At 40.6% G+C, this 25,861-nt stretch overlaps 1 long non-coding RNA gene across 1 annotated transcript in view; it reads right to left on the bottom strand.

The window, feature by feature from the left end:
• The window catches only part of LOC109966513 (uncharacterized), a 321,406-nt gene extending 304,178 nt beyond the window's left edge, over positions 1-17,228 (bottom strand). Inside the window, exon 1 of the long non-coding RNA XR_002275780.1 lies at positions 16,813-17,228. This is a non-coding gene — a long non-coding RNA (uncharacterized LOC109966513). The remainder of the gene's footprint in view (positions 1-16,812) is intronic.
• Between the last annotated feature and the right edge of the window lie 8,633 nt (positions 17,229-25,861).

Genomic DNA, 25,861 nt, shown 5'->3' on the forward strand with positions numbered 1-25,861 from the left:
GCAGCAGGGAAGTGCTTGTTACGTTGTATAGTATTTGGGATTTTGGCTTTATAGACGTTGCTGCTTTAACTGACTGATAAGACGTCTGTGTTTATGTATAAAGCCAGGAACAATTTATTACCTGGTGGAATTAAAAAAACTATTTAATGAAAGGGGATACAATTTAAGGGGTCAGTTAAATTTAAAAATTCATGCTATACGTACAACCAAAAAAAGATTTTGTATTTCTATAAGTGGGATAAAACTATGGAATGATTTAACATAAAAAAATAGTAATAGAATTGACGAGTTTAAACAAATATAAAGGTATGTGTCAATCAAGATATATGCAAGAACAGGTTTAATGATTAATTAGATGGAACATTGTGGGTGTGGTGTATGAATGTTAACACTTTGTAATAATTCTTTAGTATATTACTTGAGTGGTGTAGAAGATAATTATTTAAGAATGTAATTATGTATGAATGTTAACACTCTGTTATAATTCTTTAGTATATTACTTGTGTAGTGTAGAAGAGAATTATTTATGTAGAGATACTGCTTGCAAACCAGTGATGGTAAGATGATGTCATGGGGTAGGACTGGATAAGTCTGACTTCTTCCTACTCCATTCAAGCATGTACTCATGTACTAGGTATAAGCAAATTGATATTGGATTAGCATTTGTTGGATATGTGTAAAATGATGTGTTGACATATCAACTGTCTTTACATGCTTGAAAGAATAAATAAATCAAATCAAATCCTTTACCGTCTATGGGTGACTAAACAAGCGAGTTTCTTTTCCTTCCATCAGTCCCCTGAGGTCAAGGGCAGCTACCTTTAACCTAACCAATGCAGTCCTGGATCCTACAAGATCCTCTACAGATGGTGAGACATCTGCCTGCTTGGACCTCAACAGGCTGGCCTGCTGACAGGAGGTTGGGCTGTTTGATTTCAATTGGCAACTGGAAATCCTGCCCCCTTTTCTCATTCCTGTTCCATCTCGCTGAAATATTTACTGAGTATACACCCATTCATCTGTGGTGAAAACAGGGCCCATGGTTTCTTTGTTGGGTTTGCTTGGCGGCTTGCCTGGCGATACACAATCAAAGTGGGAATCAAAGCGAGAAACAATTACAGTGGCTTGTGTGTAGGTGAATGGCAGCAATGAAAAGCTCATTGTCAGCTCTGTACAGCAGCTGTGGCAGTGGGGGGAAGATTTAAAGGCTGAGGAGGTGGATACAGAGGTGTAGGACAGAGGAGGGCATCTGCTCTCATGCTGCCCTCCCTGGGTACCGCTAACCTTTCCCCAGGCCAGAATACCCAGCTCAGTAACATCATACTGCCAAGGTGGAAATTTGCTTGGCTTGGCCTGCCTCCCCATGAATGTCTTCTCAGTGCAAGTGCCTGACAGCGGGCAGAAAAGGAGGTCAAGTCTCCGAGGTGATGCTGCCCCTCTCCGTTCATCCCTCCACCTACATCCCTGTTTATTCCCTGCCATCACCATAATACCAGTCATTTATATGATGCAGAGCTTGACACCTGTGATTTTCAAAGTCTGCCTGTTGGGAGAGTGATGTGAAAAATTGTCCTCCCGATGCCATGCATGTGTTTCATGGAGCCTAAAGCAAGACTTCTAGTGAATCCTCATTACAGAGCACAAAACAAAATTATGAGGTCAACCATAAAACTTATTAGCATGGCAAAAAAAGTTAAAGTACTTTTACATTCTACTCTCAAATATTTCCATGATTGCCTGAAGGCTGACCTGAGGTGTTTCACTTCTGGTAAAACTGTGCAGTATAGCCAAACATTTATGCCAGTGTACTAAATAGTATATTATGTACTACATAATATACTATATCTGAGGATGAATGTGTAAAATATAAAACAGCAGTTATCCTTGTGATTTCCCTTTCTCTCAAAGCACACCATGCACAAATACACCCACTCTCACCTCACCTTTCCCCTCACACCCTCATCCATTATTCACAGACGGCGGACAACTCGCTCATATCAACTACAGACTTGTTTTATTTTAAAGCACAATGCTTCACTATGTAGATAATACCTGCTTAACTGGGAGAATCACAGCTGCATTAAAATATGTCAATATCCAAAAGCTCACAATTTTTCATGTTCTGTAACCTTTTGAAAGTGTTTTTTTTTTTTTTTTTTTGAGTACTGCAGCCCTGCAGGGGAAGGGAGGGGGTATAGAGATGTTCCAGTTGCCTAGAGGGAATATTTTCTGGTTCTATCACTTCTGTTGACAATGTGTGCAGCTTTTTCCCCTTAATTTTCCCTCCGGGCAAGGTCACCTGCATCATTTACATTTTATGGAATTGTTTCTGAGAAGGGGATTCTGATTTCTATTAATGCACATATACAGTATGTGCCACTTTGGTTTTTTTTTTCCCCCCCTCTGACATGCCCTGAATATTCAGCACCATCCAGGGGTAAAGTCAATAAATTCATTCTGATTACATGAGTGGATATAGAATGGATTATTCCATGGAAATGACTGTCCTGGGGCGAATGCATAGACTCAGATATTACACATGCTCAGGTTGTTGTCCTTGAGGTTTTTTTTAGACATTTCCCAGGCATAAAGTTTTCAGAGTGTGGGAACTAATAATTTTTGTGGAGCCAATCCTATCTGACACTGGATGAGGCGGGGTTCATCCTGGACAGGTTACCAGTCTATCACAAGGCTGATACTTTGAAACAAACAAACCACATGCACACTCAGTCATAGGGGCAATTTAGAGTCACCAATCTGCCTAACCTGCATGCCTTTGGACTGTGGGAGAAAGCCCACCCACGCAGGCACAGGGAGAACATACAAACTCTGTACAGAAAGGCCTCGGGTCGGCCCGGGCTCAAACCCAGAACGTTCTTGCTGTGATGTGTCAGCACTAATCACTACACTCTAGAAGTCATCATACCGGGCTAATCAGTGGTGGATGAGACACCATTCTTATTGCTACAGCTAGAGATCAACATGCTTCACACTGTGCTTCTGGGTACTTGGTAGATAGTTTTCTTGGTCTCTAGTATGCATAACTGTAGGTGTAGTGTTGAATCATCCTGCAGCTCACTGCTCTCATTCCACCAGTTTGGCCATTTTCATTTCCTTTACTTTACTAAAACATAATACCACTCATGTTCTGGTGGTGGCGGCGGGAGCATTTAGAACAAAACTTAATTGCATCAAAAAGGACAGACCAGAGCACACTGATGGTGTCCTTATTTTACTTTTCAAAAGTACTATTCACTTAAGTTACATGAATGAATAAAAAAAAAAAAAGAAACCATATAAAAGCCCACTCAACAGATGTTTGTAAAGCACTTGGACCAGAATGTTCCACAATTACAGTGACTCAAATACAAAAAAAAAAAAAAAAAAACACCACCATCTCTTTTGTAACACACGGTGAAGCTTAGTTAAAGATGATGGTTTTGGTTAAATGAGTCGATGCACCATTACGTGCAAGCACACGATCACAACTCAACAAATTAAGAAGAATATAACAAACCCTAACCATGGCTTCAACTCTGCTTAAAGCACAAGTTATTTTCATTCAGGAATAATGAATCATTAGCTGGATGAGAACAGGATTATTTTAGCCTGATATCAGTATGTTAGCCTGAATTCCTTAAAAGCCACATTTGAAAGACAAGGTCCTGCTCTCTGCTCCTTACATGACACTGCATAATAACTGACGAAATTTGGTAACATGTACAATATGCATCCGGCCTTAATTTGTTCAAGCTGGCCATTATTTAAACACAAGCTTTTATTTGAGAATTTATGGTAGTCGAAAATCTGCAGGTCACTTTTTTTTTTTCTTTATTCCTGATATTTGTATCCTTTGCAGTTTAGAACATGCACGTTGTTTTGCAGAACCAGAAATACGTTTGTGACAGTTTTAAAGTAAAACTGAGGCTTGTTTTGTTCAACACTGAAAATAACCATATTTTAGTTTCAGTAAACAATCCAGCAGTAATAATAAGCTGTAAAAACACTAACAATTCAAAAACACCCTACTGTTTGCAGTTTGATTCATTCCTTCCATGGCAACAGTGTAAAATTAATAAAAGTACTACTGTACAACTGTGGTGCACTGACTCACAAACACATTACTGTGTTTAATTAAGACAATCTTGTTCCCTAAACTGACAAACTGTAGAATGTGCCGTTTTCATGTCTTGCCCACAATAATGATAAAGACAGTGTGTGGATGCTGTAGACTAAGAAGTGTTATCTCAGACTGATAGGCACTGTGCTTGTCACTTCAGTTACTCCCACTCTTCATAATTTGTATACATGTCAGAATAATAAGAGCAAATTTAGAAGATCTTTTTTTCTTAAAATATTTACCTAGTAAATACAGAGCAAATGAAACCCAAGAATTCAGTCCAATCTCCAGTTTTCACAGCTATTTAGTCACATAATGGTGGCATAAATTTCAGGACACTGTCTAAAATTAACACAAGCTTTTTACAGCGCAGTGTGTTTTTTTTTTCCCCCCCCCACTAGGCTCTGTCTGAGAAAGCAAAGCATTATTCATTCCAAACTATAATCCCTGCCACAGACATGAGCAAAAATACATCTTACAAACATCTCTAAGCTCATTATCACTCGAACATCAATGGGAACTGAAAATCGCATAGATGAGCTGCAGGTCCACACCCACAAGTACAATGTTGGAAGCTATTTTCTCTTCAGCGGTCTCCATTTCAGCTCACAAGATATTCTTTTAAGAGTTATCTCTTCCCCTTTCTAACCATCTCATATCTTAACCCTAATCGACCTATCCTCCATGCGCAGCTTCTAAAAAAAAATAAACAGCTTTGAGCCATGCTGGTGATGTGAAGGCTGCTGGATAACTTGCAGTTCTTTATCAGGTGAAAACAATTGGATGAGAAAACAGTGTAAACAAACGGCTTATGTGCCTCAAGACTGACGTTGGCGTGTACGGTCTACTGTTTCTGACGGAAGTTTACTTCAAGTTCAATTATTAAACCACAAGAAATGTTTGACACAAACTGCTGCAAATGGCTTTGACCACCTGAATCATACGACAGAGTAACACAGGCAATTAAAGTATTGCCCAGTGAACTACATTGTCTGCAGGAACAGTACAATGAAAGCCTGCTCAGTGTGCACCTCACTTGAATAGTCTAATGTGTGTTCATCCAGGAGTAAAGGATCCACTTAGAACATGTTGAGGTCACATTTTTTTTTAGCTTTAACAGTCTTCACTCCCTAGTTTCCTCACTCATTTGCCTGGTGTCAACTTGCAGGGGAGCCTATTGAAAACGCATCCTGGGACACTTTAACAAAATCCATTTTTAATGTTATTAGTACCGTTTGTACTTTTCCTCCTGTGAGAAGAAATAACAAGGTCTGATTAACAAAAGCAAGCAATTTATACTAAAAGACTACCAAAATGATTTTAACATCAGAATAGTCATTTGTGTTCTTAACCAGTTTATTCAACAGTTGTGCCAGCTAGCTGGTATTTATGCACCATCAGCAAGACAAATGTTTTATTGCATTCATACACATACAGATCATTCTGTGATTGAACTGACCAGGGACAAGATTAATGCTAAAAAGCCCCCCCTTCCCCGTGGGAGGAAGCCAGAGTGAACCTACACAGGCACAGGGAGAACATGCAAACTCTACACAAAGGCCCGGGCTTGAACCCAGAACCTTCTTGATGTGAGGAGACAGCCTTAACCGCCACACCGGTGAATTTGAAATCTACTACATGAGCGCAAGAATGGAAGTGTAGCAGCAAAGCAAACAAACCACAAACATTTATCTACAGAAGCTACCAAACTACCTGAACCAGTACGCCTGTTAAATATGATCAATTCTGTTCACTTGACTGCATGTTAAGCCAATCATTTTATCATGGCATTAGTGCTCAGCTGAGGTCAGAGGCATCCACAATATGCACACAATACAATGCTGTGGGTAAAGCATGCCAATAATTTTCTTGAATTATCCAGTCAGTGAATCCTAATGGACACGTGCTCTTTGAAAAGGGTTTTAGTGCAGAGAAAGCTCTCTGCCGCTCTGACTGCAAGAACCCATTTTTGTGAATAGTGGATGTTGAATGTTAATTACAACCTCAGCCTAAAATACAAGCCGGTGTGCTATTTGTTTGCCACTTATTAGGTAATGCTGTGAGGTGCACATATACACCAGACCCCAGCGCACAGTTGGGAATGCTTAATGAGCTGAACATCATTTTAGAACATCAGACACAAAGAGAACTGTGCTCCTACAATTACTAATTCATGAACGTCTTTGCTCAGGGTGTAATGTTATTTGTTGTGAATCCCCTTTGCCTGGTTGTGACAAAATAAAAGCATGACATACTTGCAGACTTTTAATTGTGTTACATTGGGGTGGTTTTAGTGTGAAAGTTGTTAAAATGTGACAGTATGCATTTTCCACCAGTAAAGAGCCACAGAATGCTAATCAGCGAGCTTTAAAACAACAGTGCCATTGACAATGTAGCCATAGTAACACTGGCAGTGAGGCAGGAGCTCAAAGTTGCTGTCAGTATGAATGATTAGGACCAACTTCTAGTGACTGAGTTGGAAATTTTATTTTTTCCTTTCCACAATTTATGCATTTATAGAGCTGCATGTAAACATACACCTGTACAAACAGTCCAAAATTACAGCCACACGGCAATAAATCTGAGGTGTTTAATGTTCGTTTGTTGGCACTGTGTCCCACAGATCTTCACTGAATTTCATGATAATTTTTAAGACCTCAGTATTGTACTATCTTGCCATGTGTAATATTTTTTCAAGGTTTTTTTTTTTTTTTTAAAGCAGAAATGGGCTATAGTATGCATAATTATGCTTTCATTGATGCCTAATCACCAGAAATTATCAGTGCAATGTCCTTAGGTAAGAAAGAGCCTTGGGAGCGAGTCCAAAATCAAATTGAGCCACCATGTTTTTGTTTACAGTAGCCCAGGATGGACAAACCATATACTGGCTCTAGAGATGTGAAATATTATGTGCAATAATTGAAATTCACCATCTTATTTTTGTATTCACATTTTTATCTGTTTTATTCTTATGTAACTTTATTTTTAGAGCAGGTGTTCTTTTTCTGGCTTTTGACTCTTTACTTGACTCCAAGAGAGCCCGGCACAAGAATTCCTATATGCCTAGACTGTGTTTCTGCATAAATGCCAAATAAAAATCTTTAATCTCAAAGGTGAATTTTGCATTTTCAAGTTGACGTAGTAGCTGGAAAAAGGAACATACTGCAGATCCCTGTCATCAAAGTGGCAAAGACTCGAAGGAACAGGATAGGCGACGGCACAACATGATAAACACTGGAGTGGCCTTTCCTACATGGAAACCCTTGATGAGGGACAGATGTTTGCAGAATGATGCTGAAGTTAACTTTTCTACTAAACAGGTAATTTAGCCCAACAAGTAAAGTTAACCTAAATGCAAGTTTTTGTTGGATAGTGTTAGATTGAACATGGCCAGTGCTGGGAAATCCACTCATCAACTGAACTGTTTTGCTCATTCAAGTCAGCATACTTGTTTTTCTGCATGTGCAATTGGTCCTATACTTACAGTAATCACCGTGTAGTAGTTGTCAGGACCGTTTAACAACTTAAGACATCTGCTGAACACAGCAATATGCAACCTCACCACTAGATGTCATTAAATCTCACATTGCACCTTTAAATGAACATTCACACACAAACAGAAATGCACTGAAAGTGAATATATTGTTTAAGTACTTTATAACCCATGTCAAATACATGGAGGCTGCGATAAAGTATAAAATCCTATTTTACAAATGCATAACTGAATTAAAAACTCAACAGGAAGCATAAGAGGTAATTTATTTTCTTCCTTGGATGAATTATTATTTTCAGTCAAGTTCATTGAATTTTTCCTAGAAAGGAGGGTTCTAGCATGGCTGCTTTGTGCCAACCGACTTCTAACTGAAACTTGTCATGCTCAATTTGTGCAACTTACATGTATTTGAGTAGTCACTGCCATTGTCTGCTACATATTTCCCGAGGGTGCGCGTGCGCACACACACACACACAATCCTGAAATATCAAAATGCAGCAACAAACCACCCTTATAGACACGTTTGTCTCTGTACTGTCTATACTGTTTTACGCTCAGGCTGAGACAATTATAATGCAAATATATGACAGTGCTGGTTGAATGTTTGCCCATAGGTTGACAAGAACCAATGTGATATGGAGATTCTCCTTCATTCTGCTTCACCTAGAAAGCCAAGGGCAAACAGAAACCGTTTAGTGGGGTGGATCAGCCCCAGCATAACCATGGCAGGGAACCTTGGTCCCCTCTTTAATTAAATCAGTGCCAATGCTTTGGATTGTAAATATGCAACTAAGCAGCAAGACACTGTGCGGTGAAGTGGAAAAGCATGACTGCTGGACTTGGTATATATATTTGACTGTATTAAATTTGAATTTTCAGTCATCCTGTACACAATGCTATTTATTCTTAAGTGACGGTACCATACAGGTAACTGTACTGTAGTTCTGATCTAGCCTCGTTTTATTTGTAATGACTCTCTGTGGGAATAATTTTTCCTGTCCTACAGTTCTTACTGTTGACTATTCACTAAGCCCCAGCCATTATAGTTAAGGGGCATCAAGAGCGAGTCCCTGCTGCATTATAACACAAGGGGTTACGTTGGTCAGGGGGAATGTTGTTGGCGAGTACAATACATCCATGTTCTGATGAGTCGACATGAGTGGCTTCATTCACATATGGTATAAGTATGAATCAACAAAGTATGAATCGAGTACTTAGAAAAATTAAAGCGATTACACTAATGATCCCCCCCGGAGGCATTACTGGTTGTTAGACAAAACAAAAGCGTGAGCAATATCCAGTGGTATATTATTCTGTGGGTGAATGAGTAATGACTTTTCCTTGATGCCCATGATCACAGTCTGCAGACAGAGTTTGGCTGGGTGCATTAATGTTGTTTAAGGAACATAATCGCAGCAAGCTGCCGAAGAAGACATGCCCTCTCCTGTTTGATCAGCAGACGTAGGCCGTGAATTTGGTATCAAAGTATCAAAACGAGACTGAACTATGAGTCATCAGTAAAAAAAGCTTTTAATACACAGAAGCATAAACCAAATGAAAAGTGATAGCTTTTTGCTACAGGACACTTACAGTGAATAATGGCTAAAAAAAAAAAAAAAAAAAGTTGCTTGCAGTCCTTTGGAGGCAACTCAGTTTTTAATTGAGGTCTAAAGCTGACTGAGGGGTGAAAATAGCTTCTTCAGTACAGTAGTGTTCACTGTGTTGTTTTCCATGATAAAACAAATGAAGTAGTATGGGCTCACAATGCTGAACTTTAGACAAATTTTGTATCCATTTGTGTTCATATGCATGTTCTAACCACCCAGTTGTCTAGGAAAACTGTGAAAATTGTGGGGGTTTTTTATTATTGCATGTAAATAAGCAGAATGTGTTCTGCAGAGGCAATAATATTTGCTGAATATCTACAAAAACAACACTAGTCCCTTGCGCCATATCCCTGTGAAACACATTTATTTATAAAATGATGATAATACAACAATGAAAACAAGAAGCCAGAAGCCAATTATTTATCCCAGAAGAAAATGACCCTGTGCGGTCAAACAGGCAAATGGATGAGGTCAGTCGTTCTCTTGGAGTTTTCAAAAGGCGCTAAACAGGCTCGGAGAAGGGAAAAATTAAGAGGAGAGAAAACTGTGTTTTAACAAGTCAGCAAGCCGCAGAGCTTCTGGGGCCTAGCGCATACACCACTGAGAATCTCACTAATGAGGCCACTATCCCAGACTACCTCCCCAAAAACTCACAAGCAAGCACTATTCAACTTCTTTCTTTGTTGTTTTTAGGGTTTTCCTTCAGAAAATCTCTCTCCCTGGACATTTGGCCTAGCAAACACAGGCCACTTTAATAAACTTTTATATGGCTGACCATGATTTTCTTCCGACAAGTGATAGTTCTTAAAACCATGCTGGCCAAATTTCTTAAGTAAGCAGTGTAGCATTGCCATTACATCCCAATTTACACAGACAAAAAAGGAAAGAAAGTGCTATTATTAGGACGTGTGATGACAGTGAGTGACATTTACTCATAACCAATCAGAACATTTCAGCAAAATGTCCCCCTACTGATCAGTCACGCTTTTTTTTTTTTTTGGAAAAACATACAGTAGAAACAACAAAAATTTCCCCCTTCAATCAATATTGTCTCAAGTAATGAGATGTCAATTGGATCACTCCATCTGGCAGCAGTGAGGGGAACATATTCCAGTGTGCCCGTTGGCACGCACGTCCTCTGAATGTCAACTAGGTTCAGATGGCTGCATCTGGGTGATCAGCTCATTAGATACAGTACAACGTCTTAGCAAAGACAGTGATGGCTGATACCACAGACCTCTCCAAGTACCAGTAAAAGTCATCTGTCTGTTGTTCCTTTCCACAAACCTTACTTCTTCCCAGTGCCTTCTTTTGTGCAAAACATGTCCTAATAGTTCCACTGGCAGACGCCTGGGTGAGTAAATTTGCTCCTCAGCTATTGTCAGTGTTGTTCCCGTCTGGTACTTGTGCCAGCAAACAGATGAATTAAAAATATGTTGTACGAGTTCATAAAAAAGTAGAAATGTTCTACGATTATGAAACTACTGGTTAACCCTTTTATGCCTTGAAATGATTGCAATCTTACTATTTTGACCCTGAAATTAAATGTATGGTGGACTGTTATGATTTCAGTTGGTGGGAAATTTCAACCACTACCCGAAAAAAGGAAAAACCTAGTACCTGACAGTACAAAAGACTTCACTGTTGTCCATCAAACCCCCACTGCACCTTGCAAGGCAATTTTACAAACAAAACCACCGAGTTTATAAGCTGAACAGACAGTGCTGATGAACTTATTTCACACACTCAAAGCAGAGAAGGATGATTACACATAATGAAGACAGGTTCCTATTGGTTTCAGAACAGGCTAAGATGCAGTAGCAGTAACAGTGCATCTAATAATAACAGGGCCTAAAAATACACAGGTAAACCTCTGCTCAGTAACCGCAGGGACACGACTTCACCGTCCACTGAGGTAGCTCACTGACTAATGAAGTTGGGAAGCTTAGAGCAATTAGACACATCAAAGCTTGAATCTGAAAATTAATTAGGCTCGCCTCTCTTTTGAAATGAGCATCCGCTCATGCAGCAGCTAATTAGCATACCGCCATCAAAACACGCAGGTGCCCGTGTTGTTGCTGCTGAGACCACTTTGAAAAGTGAGCCGATCATGTTTTTTTTTTTTCTGCAAACGATTAGAAAGAAGGAAATCAACAGACAACGTTCACTTATCAGAAAGTGATGGTTGACATTAATGAAAATCTCAACAGGTACAGTGTCATGAGTTCCCATTACTGAAGCCTCCTGTGGACTGACTTACTCACTCAATGTGTACACTGACATGTTTAATGTACAATGAAGGGTTCGCTCAGTGTTCAAGTATATAACTTACTGTGGGGCCATTCAGAGCCTATGTGGACTCTGCAGACAACGCACTGTGCTCCTGTGTCTCATGTTCATCTATGTATCAAAAGCTACCTTAAACCTGGGTGTGTCACAGCAAAGGGAGTTGGGGTCTCTTGTTAACTTTAATGTCAAAAGGAGCGCTGACATTCACCAAACTCGGAGGTCGTTTTCAGAAGTTCATTAGCCACCCTGATCCGGTTTGCCGTGTGAAGTCACATCAAAGCCTGGGCAATCACATTCTCATTCACACTAATGAAGAGCTTCTTCAAACACAAGTGCTCATTATTAACGACACCTGGTTTTAAATGTGAGGTATATTATGCAAATTACATCCCCATTTTCAGCCCTGTGCAGGTTAACTGTGTAAATTCTGGTTAAAAAAAAAAAAAGGAGAATAATCTGTACCGAATATTTTGTAGACTTTTTTGTGATAATAGGTAAATAATGTCCTGTATAACTTCTCATTGATCTGTTATATGACAGTAATCAGGGCTTCTTAACCCGTTTCCTCATAGTAATATATTAATCATTTGCCTCAGCCACTCTGCTGTGAAAATTAATGTAGCTCAGTGTGTTTTCCCTTTAGGCTGCACTTTGATTAATGAGCCTGGTTCATTCTTCACTACTCTGCTTCAACATGGAAAACGCATCCCAATAAAGTTACAAAAGTTCACGGTACTCCCGTCCATCAATTCTGCACTAGTTGATTGCAGCGACTTATACAGATGCTGCAGTCGAGATACACAAGTTATGTGAAATACGGGATACTCAGAAGAGAGATGAAGAGCGTTTAAACATTTGAGATAATCTCTGAGGTGATAATGATTCAAACTCAGTAGGCAACAGGAACTAAGGCACAACTCAGGTTTTTACAAGTCAACACAGCAGAGGCCCCCAGGAAAACAAAGTTCAGACTCAGGGTGGGAGATAAATCCCAGCTGTAGACAAAGCCTATATTTCTGTATCCCTGCAGTTTTGCTCTAATCTCTCTCTCTCAGCCCTGTAAGCTATTAAAGGCCAGACAAAGGCAGTCCACAGTTAAGCACCCTGTGGGGAGATCTTATTTACAGTGTAACTGCCACTTTGACTGCCTGCCACCTCTGTCTTGCTCCTGTGCTTCCTTGGTTTTCCCTTCTGTCTACTATTTTTTCACCTCTCTCTTCTCATTCTATTCCACTTCCATCTGCTGCTGTGGGCTTTTAATCTCAAGCAGCTGAAATTCCATCTTTCAGCTCGGCTTGCCAGTTTGAAAGGCTTGGTGTTCAACTTCTTGTTTCTGACTTGGCAATTAATGGAACTATTTCAGCTTGAGGCATATCCCATTAGGTGAAGCTGAGACTGGATACAAACCTAAGTAAAAGGAGACCACTCTGGCCATTTCTTTCAGACTCACCACCAGTAAGAATCCCCCAACCCCCACCCCCTCCACACACACACACACAAATCTGGTGCTCAGCATCCATTTCACTTCTCTTGCCTTCATCAGCTACATCCCAAAAGAGTTTTGCTTCTCACTGTCTGGAGGTGAAACTGGCTGCAAGTGCATTCTTAGATAATTGTCAGCATTTAGGTTTTGGTAGGACCATACACACACACACACACACACACATACACATACACATTTTGACACTTGGCTTTTTGCCAAAGTGTCAGCAAGAAAATATACCCGGGGAAGAAGTCTTCATTTGCATAGTGTGGTGCCTTAAAATGGCCTGACACAAGTAATAAAAATGTATTAGCTTGCCAGGACATGAGGGGCTATGTTGTGCTGAGTGCATTACCTTGCAGTGCTGAATAAGCTACTGTAAGGCTACAAAACTTCCTCCTGGGTTCATGACAAGATTCTACCAGGAACTGATCATATAATTGTGAGACTGAGGCCTCATGTGTGGCGTTACTGCTGACACATCTCGCACTCGGGTGCCTCACCACGCATCAACCTGAGCAGTTCCTAAAAGTATCAGTACCAAAGGAAACAACCACTTAAGCCTAGTCCTCTAACTTACTCATTATCAGTAGATGCAAACAAGCCCATTGGCATTCAGACCATCGACTTGCAGCTCTGGCCCCGTTGAAACAGGCTCATTATTTTTCATTTTCATAATAATAAGTAATGTATAAGTTTTCCACAGCAGTTTGGAATATTTATAGGAAACCCAGACATCTTAACTGAGCAATCAGCACAATGCTTATTTTAAAGGAGCTGAAATTATTTTGCTATATAGCTTTAGTAACATCTTTGGAGGGTTAAAAAGGATTGAGCATTAAAATTCAACATTAATTTATTGCACAGTATATTAATGTAATTAGTGATTAAAAATTGAAATGTTTGCTGCTACCAGTCACCACTTGGCATGAAAAAAATAATACCACAGTACAAAATACTGAAGCAGGTAGTAAAACCAAAAACTAGCTAGCGATCTCTGATAGGGTAGATATTTCACAGGGCTGGCTGGCTGTGTGAACATGGTTCAGTCCAATATGCCAAAAATACTGTGAACAGAACCACCATCTGTTTTCTTGTCGGTCAGTACTGGCCCACCTTGTCAGACGGTGAAGAAATTAACGACATGCTAGACTTTGTGTTGGGAAACAGTGAGGTGTCTGAGAAGCTGCAATCGGTTGTCACTTATGACACACTACAAGAGATAAAACGACTGACTGTTGTGTCCAGTGCCCTACATCCATTGCATCAGGATGTCATAAAGCTTAACTCGTTTAGCCTGAACAAGCTTAAGAAATATTACTCAACTCGACAGCGCTCAGAGAGCACAAACCTCTGCCAAAGCAGCTCACTTATACCTAAAAGCAATATTCCCATGACAGTTTGAACCTCATAGAATGATTCACTCACCATGAAAACCTGTGGTTGTGGTTTTCTTCAGGATCTAGTTCAGTAACTTCTGAAGACAATAAACGTGTTGACACCCTGCCGAATCAGCAGAGTTTCAGCTAGATTTTGATCTCAGCTGCAAGTCCCAATCTCAAAACGGTAAAGAATCCTTTAAAACCTTCCTGAATCTGGATGATGATGCACCAGATCTAAAGTATTGCTCCGTGGACTGTACCCTGCCTCTCCAAGACTACAGCCAAATCTGTTCATTACTTTGAGTTATGCTGTGATCAAACCAATAAACGCTGGTAAACACAACTGATACTAATAATTACTACTTAAGCCCCTCTTGACACCCAACACAGGATTATATTATAGTATAACACAGCTGCAAGCAGTGTATTGATGTGGAGAGATGTCAGACTTTAAAAAAAAAAAGTCCACATTAAGTACCTCAGAAAACAGCTTCATGTGCCAAGCAGTGTCTCCCCAGGCCTGGTCTGAGATGCAGCACATGGCAAGAGCTTAAACACAAATCTGACCCAGGTCGAAGACAAGGCTAATGTATGGCCAAAACATAAATCACATTTGGACTGATTTTTAAAACTCTACCTCCTCCTTGCACTCCTGTCTGTGCCTGAGAAATCCATGGTGGGCAAGGCCAGTAACTATTCCAACATCAGTCAGTCAAAGGTTGACAGTCAAAAACTGCCTCATCTTTATTTCTAGTCTATATGAATAGACTGAGCAGCAGTGTCTGAAAGGTACAGTGTGATGAGGGCGAGTGTCAAGATTCAGTAACACAGATAAGAATGAGTTCTATTTTAAAGCTTTTAAAGGTGTTTTAAGATGCCTGAGAATGTGTTTGACAGCCTGAATGTCCTCTCACAATACACATTTGTAGCCGATTTACTTATAGTGGGCAGTTTTTGACATAAAAAATGTAGGACAGACCACATTCTGGGAGAGGTCAGTGGCTGTAGCCCTCAAATGAAACCCTTACTGATAAAAACTGGTTTTCTCAACCACTGTTAACTGATGTGATGCCAAGCTCTGGTGAATAAACAACAGCAAACAACACACTAAACAGTAAATGTGTAATATGTAAGTGAGCAAAATATGCACTTTATCTCACTAAACAGTTAACGTGTAATACGTAAGTGAGCAAAATATGCACTTTATCTTTCCACAGCTTTGTCATATTCATTTAAACATATTCACACTGGGACAAAGCAACACACGGTCCAAGTCCATGCCAAAAATATCTGCATTCTATGGAATGAATTAAATAGGACAATGCCACCATCTAAACTACTTTGAACTGAAACAAACAAAACACAGTGAAAACCTTGGAAGTCAAACATAATTAAATGAGACACAAACGCTGACTTGAAAACAGTCTAAAATTACAGCAGAAAATACCCTGCACGATTTCTTCCCACTCAAAGAAACTCCAGCAAGTTCCATTGAAAAAGTCACAAGAATGTATACATGCTACAAACCCCATTCATATATATCCAACCACACACACTGCATAAGTGTGATAAAGGCCTGCATTGTGTATGGCACTAGGACTTACCTTCTTTATCTGAAAAAGAAACCAGTGCAATGTATATTCAGTCACATATGGAAAGCTACAAGGTGCATTCACACTGAGCCTGCCGCAAATTTTAGAAGTGGAACAAATGTGTATAAAGTTAATTGAAAGGGTCACATGAATAAAAGTGGCACAACTTACAGCAAAGATGGCAAAAATGTTACAAAAAAATAAGTGATGAATTGAAGTGTTTGTCTGTGCTAACTGATGTCAAAAATAAGAGTTACACACACAAACACAGTCAGTTTGTCAGGTTAGTTAAGCTAATTTTGAGGCCACTTCTACAGTAAACGCACCTGATGTTTTAGCAAGTTAACTAAAAACTGGCACATGTTTCACAAAAACAAAAGGAAGGCAAACATTTGCTTCATGTTCAGTCTGAATGCAGCTTACAAGCACAGAATCACAGCAGCTGAAAAACAACTTTAAATAACAGCACTTAACATTTGTAGTGGAGGCCTACTTAAAAAAAAAAAAAAAAAAAAAAAAACCTGTCATGGCACCCACTTAAATATGCATACAAACACAATCTCTTGACACAACAAGCAGCCTAGACCCACTCACTGTTTGTAGGTGTACCTGGGAAAAAAAAAAACCCCAAATCTTGTCTCAGACAGACAGCAGTTTGCTGCCACTTGCTACACCAACTCATTTGTAATACATCATATCAAGCATAGCAGCAAACATGCTGCACATAAAAAGCAAAGGAATGTAGGCCCATTTTAACTGTAGTCCAGTTGGCTAAGCACAGGTTTGGTCATGGCACAAAGACCGAGAAAAATATAACTAACTTAATAAATAAAGACTTCAGCTTACTTTCTGTAGTTCAACTTGAAGTGAAGTCGATGTGCTCCTCTCTTGTAGAAGTCCTCCCCTTGGCTAGAGCAGGTTTTCTTTTGTTTGTTTGTTTGTTTGTTTTAACAATGACTTCAGAGTCCAAAAGTTCCCCATCATCCTGAATTCATATGGCGGAGAAAAGTTCACAACAGTCCTTTCTGACAGGTTTCTTATTACAAATTAAAAAAAGATGGCTGCCTATTCACAAAATGCCTTCCTCCATTTCCAACACAGAAAACTGCGTTTGTTTCAGAACCAGGTAGCTGGTTCAGAGTCAAACTTATGTCATGTACTCACTCACTCACTCACTGTACAAATAAAGAAAAACTTTTTAACCGTAAACAGCTTTTTTTTTGCACCGAGAAGTGAACAGCAATTTGGTAGGTTCAGGTGTATTTAATTAACTGACAAAAACAGTACTTCCTGAAAACTTGTGGTTCTTCATTGGTGACATTCTGCACAAGTGGGCGGGGCTATTCTCTGCCAGCCAATAAGATCATCACACACTTTAAATCAATGCCCTGCACAGGTGTTGCTCTTATCATATTAAAACCCAGCATCATGTTTGAAAACGAAACATATCAAATTTATTGGAGATGATAAAAAATAAAACAAGCTACAAGAAATTAAAAACAAGTGCACTTTCTGAAAAGACTGGAAAGATTAATTTTAAAAACAGAAGAGAGAAAAGTGAATTTAACTGTGAACACTGAGTTGAGGCAGGAGATTTAATTCAATTCAGATTTAAATATTTATTTTAGGAATAAATGTACAAAACAAATGACTGTGTACAAACAAATATACATGGATTTACTTTCTACTGAGGACACAGTTCCTATAAAAACTGCTGACATTTTGTTTGTAGGATAGGAAGATTTCTTTTATTTTAAATGTGAGCACCCCACCAAAAAAAAAAAAAAAAAAAAAAAAACGGGTTGCGAAGAATATTAAATATATCAAATAATTTGCAACTAGCAACTAAAGTTATACAACAAATGCAGTTGGGTTAAAAGTACAATATTTAGCTCTAAAATGTAATAAAGTCAAAATATGAAGTAGTACAAAAGCAAAATACTCAAGTACAGATACTGCAAAATGGTACCTACTGTAAGTGCAGCATTTGAGTAAATGTACTTAGTTACTTTCCTTCACTGCCCCTGGGTTTGATTAAAACACTCTCAAATGAAAAGTACAGCAACGCACAAAGGATTCAGTCCCCAGCTGTCTGCATTTTTGGACCCAACCACCACCTTCCTAGTATTATTAATGTTCTATAGTTCAAAACCATACACCGTCAACAGACAATAAATATTGGCTTCCTGATCCAAACTCCAGTCCAGGTAGTGAGGGTAATGCACCATTTCATTGTTTGCCAACCACCATAAAACACCAAGAAGAAGAAGACAACTGAAGGACCCTTGGCTGCAATACAACAAATGCTGGCATGTCACAGTTTTACAGCTGTTATTGTGACACCACTATGATTTAAGCTGTGGACCAATGTAGCTATTGTACACTTTAATGTGAGACTGTGCTGAATGTTAACAAATACAACCAAAGCTATCTACATGGCTGGATACCATTACAGATCCATGTCTTTGACATGGACAATCTCCTGCTGTGTGTTACATGTGTGAAAGGGCATCTTCTTATGAGATATGAGTTCATATGGGAAAACGGCTTTAGTCTCTTTCTGCATGCACACACACAGAGTCACAGGGCAAAGACACAAGAGAAAGCTTCTCATTAAGGCTGGGGTGACATCTCCCCACTGTGATTTGGACAGACATTATCGACCCTCTCTATCTTGTGGTAAAACCCTCGGTGTGGGTGATGGGTCAGTGTCAGAAGAGGCAGTCTGTGTATAGGTGGGTGGAATAGAAGAAGGCATAGGAGGGGGACTCCAAGGGCTACTAGCAGTCAAGCTGTGGCTGCATGGCCAACATTGTAATATCACACATTTACACTGATGTCATACATGTTACACAAACCCTGCTGCTGCATAGATGAGACTTGCTGTAAAAGAAGTTCAGTTGGGGATTAGCTGCTACTCTGGCTATCACAGTAATTACATTTTTTCAGTGCAACATCCTCTCTTTAGAAGATAAAAATGTAACAATCCATCTCATCCCAATCCAATGCTTGACTTTGGACCGATACAAAAACATAAATCAAAGTGTATAACAGATGGGAGGGGTTTGGCGAACTTCACATCCAGACTTTTGTTAGTTAATAGGTTGCATTAAGCCTATCAAGTGGTGTGGTGTGTGATAAGCAGCCTCACGGGCCCAGTAGGGGCCTGAAGAACTCTTGTAATGAATGGTTGGAGCACTGCTGATGCGCGGCAATCATTAACAGCCTGATAATTACTCTGGATACCTCAGTGGATTGTTGTGTGTGTGTGTGTGTTTGTGACGCAGATAGAGCCATTACGATGTGTGAGGCCTCAGAGAAAAACAGATAAGCACCGTGTCTGTGTGTATTTTGGCTTGCTGGTTGACATGTTGTGTGTGTGGCATAGAAATGTCCTACTGCGGCTCTGTATTCATGCTTACAATTGCAAATACGAGCATATTCTCTGACACTCACTGTGAAGGTATTTGAAACGCTGCTGTTAAAAACAAAACACTGGCCTGATTAAGTAAACATGATGAATGCTGGGTATTTAGGGTTTCTGTAAGGAATGATAAAATTGCCCATAAAGTCCTGCTTTTCCCTCCTTCTGACAGCAAAGCATTATGGTGTCCTCACTTTTAGCATAAATTACAAAGCCTCACCAAGGTCTAATTTTGACAGCATTCCTCAGCATCAGTATGATCAAGACAGATTAGATCAGATTCATGTGTTGGTATTTGAACACTGATTTGTTTATTCAGTGGGTTCATTACTTGCTTTCTGATTAATGTCTCTATGGAAACAAACCCATCACCCAGCACTAGTGACAGTGTGACATAGGAGACTAATAGGAAAAAAACACAGTGATGCTCTTATACTATATAGCTTTCAAATGGATCTGTACAATACAACAGGCATCTCAGAGACTCCAACGAAAACACATAAATCCATAAATATATCTTTTAAAAATTAGACATTCTGACATCAGTTGTGCTTGGTTACATGTTTCCTTGCCTTACAGTCAAAGTAAAATTTGAGTCCTTTTTTAGTTAAATATTTGGATTTTTTTAGATACTGAAAAGTTGTATTTTGCTTTTGAAATGCATATGGATGATTTCTAGTCCAATGCATACAAACCTAGCAACCTACCAAAACACGGTAGAGTAGCAGAAGGAAACACAAGTCACAGGGTGCAGCTATTGAGAGGCCTAGTCCAAAAATAATTACATTTGGATTCAAGGACAATGTCAATAGTAAGAGGAGAACAATGGCATGCAAAGTCTGCATTGTAAAAATCATCATCACAACCACATCATCCAGTCTCATCAGTCACTACAAAACTCACAAGGAAAGGTAAGTATGTCACTGTGTATGTTAGCTAACATATTGGCAAGGTCAGTAGTTAGCTGGAAAGCTAATGTTAAGTTTAAATTGTTAGAATGACTTTGACTCAATTATATATTTTACTGAGAATAGTTTCTGATAGCCATGAAAAGCATGTCTTTTTTATTTAATAGTTAAGGTTTATGTTATAGCCTCCATCCATCTATCCATTTTCCTCCACTTATCCGGAACCAGGTCACGGGGGCAGCAGTCTAAGCAAAGATGCCCAGACTTCCCTCTCTCCAGACACTTCCTCCAGCTCCTCCAGGAGAATGCCAAGGTGTTCCCAGGCCAGCCGAGAGACATAGTCCCTCCAGCGTGTCCTGGGTCTTCCCCGGGGCCTCCTCTCGGTGGGACATGCCTGGAACACCTCCCTAGGAAGGCGCCCAGGAGGCATCCGAAACAGATGCCCGAGCCACCTCAGCTGGCTCCTCTAGATGTGGAGGAGTAGTGGTTCTACTCTGAGATCCTCCCGGGTGACCGAGCTCCTCACCCTATATCTGAGGGTGGGCCCAGCCACCCTGTGGAGGAAGCTCATTTCGGTCGCCTGTAACCGGGATCTTGCCCTTTCGGTCATGACCCAAAGCTCATGACCATAGGTGAGAGTCGGAACGTAGATCGACCAGTAAATAAGACCCCAAGATACTTGAACTCCTCCACTTGAGGCAGGAACTCTCCACCAACCTGAAAGGAACAAGCCACCCTTTTCCGACTGAGAACCATGGCCTCGGACTTGGAGGTGCTGATTCTCATCCCAGCTGCTTCAAACTGCCCCAGTGCACGCTGGAGGTTCTGGCTTGACGGAGCCAACAGGACAACGTCATCTGCAAAAAGCAGAGACGAGATCCTGTGGTCCCCAAACCGGACTCCCTCCGGCCCCTGGCTGCACCTAGAAATTCTGTCCATAAAAGTAATGAACAGAACCGGTGACAAAGAGCAGCCCTGCTAGAGTCCAACATGCATGGGAAACAAGTCTGACTTACTGCAGGCAATGCGAACCAAGCTCCTGCTCTGGTCATACAGGGACCAGACAGCCCTTAGCAAAAGGCCCCGGACCACGTACTCCCGTAGCACCCCCCACTGGGCGCCGCGAGGGACAGAGTCAAATGCCTTCTCCAGATCCACGAAACACATGTGGACTGGTTGGGCAAACTCCCATGAACCCTCAACCACCCTGAAGAGGGTATAGAGCTGGTTCAGTGTTCCACGGCCAGGACGAAAACCGCATTGTTTCTCCTGAATCCGAGGTTCGACTATCGGTCGAATTCTCCTCTCCAGTACCCTGGCATACACTTTCCCAGGGAGGCTGAGGAGTGTGATCCCCCTATAGTTGGAACACACCCTCCGGTCCCCCTTCTATGTTATAGCCTACGAATGCACAATTAATAACCAGAGGAGGTTTGTGAATGTTTCACTTAAATATGAGATATTCCCATAAAATTACCAGAGCCCCAGAATTTTGTATGACTTGATTTGTGAATTGCTTGACTTGTAACAGGGACTCGACTTGACTTGCTTGACTGTCACCACCGTTATTTGGGACTTGCAGGTTAAGACTTGAGACTTACTTGTGACTTGCATGTGTGTGACTTAGATGCAGGAGATGATAGTGGACATGAGGAAGGAGGGGAGAACTCAGCAGCCACGGTTCATCCGGGGGCTTGAAGTGGAGAGGGTGAAAGGCTTCAAGTACCTGGGCGTCCACATCAGTGAGGACCTCACTTGAACACTTAACACCATACAGCTGGTCAAGAAGGCCCAACGGCCGCTGTACTTCCTGAGGAGGCTGAGGAGGTTTGGCATGTCGCCTAGGATCCTCAGCAACTTCTACAGCTGCATTGTTGAGAGCATCTTGACCAGCTGCATCACTGTCTAGTATGGCAGCACTACTGCTATGGACAGCAAGCGCCTGCAGAGAGTGGTAAAGACTGTGGAGAAGATCACCAGGATTCCACTGCCGTCTCTGCAGGATGTGTAGAAAAGCTGCCTCCATCCTCAAGGACCCCACTCACCCCCAGCATGAACTGTCCATAGCCCTACTCTCTGGTCGGAAGCTCGAATATGTGAAATGCAGGACCTCTAGATTCAAAAACTCTTTCTTTCCTTCTGCCATTAGACTCCTAAACAGCTGACTCAGGATCTACCTCATGTAATTCCATTTGTACTGTTTACATACTCATTTTGCACATGCATAATTGCACTCACTGCTGAGTATTTACACTCCACGGCTCCCACGTAGCATATATTCTCTCTGCATTATATTGTGTTCTTGTTGTATTTTTATTCGCTTCCTTCACTTGCTGCTTTAAAGTGCCTTAGATTTGTCATTTTACTGCCTATTTAGATGTGTTATTGCTCATCTACGTTATATTTCATTTGTATTGTGTGACAATCATGTGGACGGCAAAGGAAGAATTTCATTGTTCAGGGAAACACGTTTCCTAAGTGTACATATGACAAATAAACACTTTGACCTTGATCTAGTGTACCCCCACCACTGTACATGGTGTGTTACTCACTGAAGAACACTGTATTGTGCTGTGTGTAGAAGGAAAACTTTTCTTTCCTTTCTCAAAAAGCACAGCATTTATTAGGACTTGTCCTGCAATTAAGTTGGTTTTCCACTTGGAAGTTGGAAGCTAGCAAGCTAGGAAGCTAGGTAACTACCTTTCAGATTAACTTTCACTGAGAAGGTAGAAAGTACCAAGTTAGGTCAAACAAGTAGACACTTAGATTGCCAGCATTAGCATTAACCCCTGCTAGTTACTTTTTGTTTTTGATAAGTCAATTGCTGAGTCATCGACAGCTCCCGCACACTTCGTGCCGTGTTCATTCCATATGAGGGTGTCTAGTACTATGCTGTGAAAACTCACAGCAACAGGTACTTTTGTGATCTCAGCACTCTACACAATCCCATTATTCATATCACCACACATGAGTAACTAATGTAGGAGTTGCTGAGTAATGTAAAAAGGGAGCTCAAATCAATTAAGCAGTGACTAATAGCATCTGCCCTTCAAGCTGTTTGAACATCCACCCATACAAATATTGGACCAATTAAATTCCAAAAAAAAAAAAAAAAATCATGCCTACTGGGAGAACATGTAGGAGACACTATCAAGGTAGAAAAACAAACGCCTTTAGATATATTATCAGATCCTTTATTTCTGGGAGACACACAGGGTAAATCTCAACTCTCTTCACTGCATCCATGTTTCCCTCACTTGTGTCTTTGAGGGAAACATGGACATGAGATGTCCTTTCCTCCAATCCTTCATCTGAAGCCTCCAATCACCTATTGGTTTCCAAAAAAGGGCTGTCAGTCCATAATAGCCTTCTGTGACGGAAGGTCTTGTGTATCTTCACTCATGTTTCCTCTAAGCAGCCTCCTCAGTCCTCAGAGCTTTAGGATGTCTTTCAAGATAGTGGGCTGGAATGACTTCCAGGTTGAGTGAGGAGTGAGGGATGATCAAATTTAGGATGTGACCACTGGAAAAAAATTGAGCTGGTATATTTTATCTCAGACCAAAAAACTAAACACAATTGATTTTCATATTGCACAATACTTCTTTATCAATCATCTGAAGTTCAGATCCAAAATACAGCAGTGCTTTGTGTTATTATGCCAGGCAACGATGTTTGGCCACTGTCCAAAGTGATGTTTCAGTGATTGAAAGCCCAAACAGCCCTGCCTAGTTTAGTCTACCCATGGGTAATTGAATAGAGCAAGGCTGCAATAGCATTGGATTGGTGGAATGTTGAGCTGCAGGGGAATGTGGAGAAGGTTTCAGCCAGCAGCAATTAAACAGTGAAATGATGCATGAAATAGAATGGAGGCATGGGTGTTATTGAAGTAAGAGTAAAAGCATAGAGACTGTAAATGGGAGCAAGAAATGTGTAAAATTTAAGAGAAACAGAGACGATGATGAGATTAAAGTGTGAAACATTAAAACAAAGAGGAAAGAAGTGAGACTTTGAAAGCGGCATCACTAAGGTACCTGTGCTGAAGTGACAAGATGTGACAGCACCTCAAAATAAACTTTGCTTGGAGGTGTACAGTAGGATTTGAAACAATATCTCAAACCTGCCATCCTACAAAACTTTATGCTGAAATGAGAAATGTGTACTGTAACTGTCTTTCAGAAAAAAATGCTTGCGTAACAACTCAATACAAAAGTTTTGGAACTTTTATTGTTTTGTAATCAATTGTTCTTCAAATGCTAATTGTCAAGTTACTGCAGTGTAAACAAAAACATGTGACTCAAGTGACTTCATGTTTCCGTCTTTGGCTGCAGTGAGAATACCTTTTAAATATACTAGTTTATAATTGTGTTGTTGTGACGACTTCTTTCTTCTACATCAAAGCCCATCGCCATACACCTGATCTAAAGCATGACTTCATATTTATAAATCATTCCCACCAAGCTCATATTATATGTGGACAAATGAATTGAAGCCTCCATGCAGGAAGACATATGGGGGAAATGATCCGAATGCCGTCCTCGACCACAGGTAATTGTTTCATTTATTGTTCTGCTGCTTCAATTGCTGGCAGAAAATTGGATTTAGAGTTAGGATATGACAACCATCTATATAGCCTTTAACGAGAAAGCTTGGTGGGTCCATTCTAGTTGCCTGAAATAACGCATTGAAATGACATTGCAGAGTTGAGTAAAACCAACCCTGTAGTGTCCATTAGAATCTGTGTTCAGATGCCAGAACATCTTAGTAACTACTACATGCATATGGCAATTACATAAAATCCATAAAATGTATAGCTGTGTTCAGATGCCAGAACATCTTGCATCTAACTACTACATGCATATGACAATTACATAAAATCCATAAAATGTATAAACTCAACATTGGGTATCCATAGAGGAGCTATGGTACTGTACGAGGATGTCAGGAGTGGCAGAGAAGTATGTCAGAGTAGTTCAGGATATGTATGAGAGGAGTATGACAGTAGTGAGATGTGCTGTAGGTCAGACAGAGGAGTTCAAGGTGGAGGTGGGGCTACACCAAGGATCGGCTTTGAGTCCCTTCTTGTTTGCTATGGCGATGGACAGGTTGACAGATGAGGCCAGACAGGAATCTCTGTGGACAATGATGTTTGAGGATGACATTGTGATCTGTAGTGAGAGCAGAGAGCAGGTGGAGGAACACCTGGAAAAGTGGAGGTCTGCTCTGGAAAGAAGAGGAATGGAGGTCAGTCATGGTAAGATAGAATATCTGTGTATGAACAAGAGGGAGGGAAGTGGAACAGTGAGGTTACAGGGGCCTGAGGTCAGGAAGGTGCAGGAGTGTATTTGGGGTCAACAGTCCAGTGTGATGGGGAGTGTAGGAAAGAGGTCAAGAGGCGAGTGCAGGCAGGTTGGTGTCAGGAGTGGAGGTAGCAGAGATGAGGATGTTGCGGTTCTCTTTAGGAGTGACCAGGATGGACAGGATTAGGAACGAGCACATCAGAGGGACAGCTCAGGTCGGCTGTTTTGGGGACAAGGTCAGAGAGACCAGATTGAGATGGTTTGGA

This window comes from Monopterus albus, unplaced genomic scaffold (genome assembly GCF_001952655.1).
Source record: "Monopterus albus unplaced genomic scaffold, M_albus_1.0 scaffold112.1, whole genome shotgun sequence".
Taxonomy (NCBI): domain Eukaryota; kingdom Metazoa; phylum Chordata; class Actinopteri; order Synbranchiformes; family Synbranchidae; genus Monopterus; species Monopterus albus.